Here is a 2,120-nt window from a genome sequence, read left to right on the forward strand (position 1 = left end):
TGACAGGACGGTGTTGTTGTTGACATGACGTGTGTTGTTGTTGACATGGACGTGTATGTTTTGACAGACGTTGTTGTTGTGACAGGACGTGTGTTGTTGTTGACAGGACGTGTGTTGTTGTTGACATGACGTGTATTGTTGTTGGACGGTACGTGTGTTGTTGTTGACAGGACGTGTGTTGTTGTTGACATGATCGTGTTGTTGTTGTTGACAGGATCGTGGTTGTTGTTGACTGTACGTGTGTGTTGTTGACATGACGTGTGTTGTTGTTGACAGGACGTGTGTTGTTTGTTTGACAGGACGTGTGTTTGTTGTTGACAGGACATGTGGTGTTGTTGACATGACGTGTGTTTGTTGTTGACAGAACGTGGGTTGTTGTTGCTATGACTGTGTGTTGTTGTTGACAGAACGTGTGCTGTTGTTGACAAGACTTTCGTTGTTGTTGACAGGGTGTGTTGTTGTGACAGGGTGTGTTGTTGTTGACAGGGTGTGTTGTTGTTGAAGGCGTGTGTTGTTGTTGAAAGGGTGTGTTGTTGTTGACAGGACGTGTGTTGTTGTTGACAGGACGTGTGCCCATGAGGTCGTTGCTGTTGGTGCTCCTGCTCATTGGCATCCAGGCTGTACTGAACATGGACGGGGCCCTGGCCGGTGGCTGCCAATCACAGTGCAGAACAACACACAGCAGCCAATGGCAGAGCAGAACAGCAGCGGACGGCCCGCCTGTCAGTGTCACCTCAGCAGGAGCAGCCAGCAGCAGACAGGGAGACTCAGCAGAGACCCAGCCGGCCAGACAGGCCCACAGACCAGCCTCTCTACCCCAGGACAGGAGCTCTTCCCTGGGCCACTCTGAGACAGACTCCTCATCTACCCCCTCCATCCCGGAGGTGGACCCCAAACTGTTCAGCAAAGCGAAGTACCGCACCTCACCGCGCGTCGTCTTCAGCGGCGTACCCCCGTCTCACCACACCCTTGGGGGGGAGACAGGGGATGAGGAGGAGGGGTGGGGGATGGGGGAGTGAGGGTGAGGCGGAGAGCGGGGGGCAGCCCATGCACCGGGGGAATACTCCGTGTGCGACAGCGTCAGCGTGTGGTTGGGGAACCTGACCAAGGCCACGGACATCGCCGGCAACGAGGTGGGGTTCTACCAGAGGTGAAGATAGCACAACGTCCGCAAGAGACAGTTTCTCTACGAGACCACCTGCCGCGTGGCCACACCCCTGGGGGGGGAGCTGGGGAGGGGCCAGTTCTAAAGCAGGGTGTCGCACTCGACAGCCGGCACTGAACTCGTACTGCACCAACACACACACGTTCGTGCGTGCGCTCACCAAGTTCAAGGAGCAGACGGCGTGGAGGCTGATACGCATCAACGCAGCGTGTGTGTGTGTCCTCAGCCGCAAGTCCTGGAGGCACTGACCTCTCACCCCTAGGACGATGGACCCATATATACACAACACACACAACACAACAACACCGATTGCACAGTCTGACATTTTTGAAACATTGAAACAGCCACTACAGATGTATTGTAGTGTTAGACTCCCCTCCCACACACAGACCACACTCCCACACACAGGCACACACAGGCCACACAGACACACTCCCACACACAGACACACTCCCACACACAGAACACATCCCACACCAGACACACTCCCACACACAGACACACTCCACACACAGGCACACTCCCACACAACAGCACAACAGACCACTCCCACACAAGACACACTCCAAACACAGACCACTCCACACACAGACACACTCCCACACACAGACACACTCCCACACACAGACCACTCCCACACACAGACACACTCCCACACCACAGGCACACAGACACACTCCACACACAGACACACTCCCACACACAGACACACTCCCACACAGCAGACACACTCCACACACCAAGACACTCCACACACAGGCAACAGACACACTCCCCCACACACAGACCCACTCCACACACAGCACACTCCCACACAAGACACACTCCCACACACAGACACCACTCCCACACACAGGCACACTCCCACACACAGGCCACAGAACACTCCCACACACAGACACACTCCCACACACAGACAAACACAGACACACTCCCACACACAGACACACTTCCA

General features: G+C 55.2%; 1 pseudogene; it reads left to right on the forward strand.

The window, feature by feature from the left end:
• Positions 1-477: 477 nt before the first annotated feature.
• LOC112078240 (nerve growth factor-like) lies at positions 478-1,686 on the forward strand (annotated as a pseudogene).
• The last annotated feature ends 434 nt before the right edge of the window (positions 1,687-2,120 follow it).

This window comes from Salvelinus sp. IW2-2015, unplaced genomic scaffold, assembly GCF_002910315.2.
Source record: "Salvelinus sp. IW2-2015 unplaced genomic scaffold, ASM291031v2 Un_scaffold5436, whole genome shotgun sequence".
Classification (NCBI taxonomy): Eukaryota; Metazoa; Chordata; class Actinopteri; order Salmoniformes; family Salmonidae; genus Salvelinus; species Salvelinus sp. IW2-2015.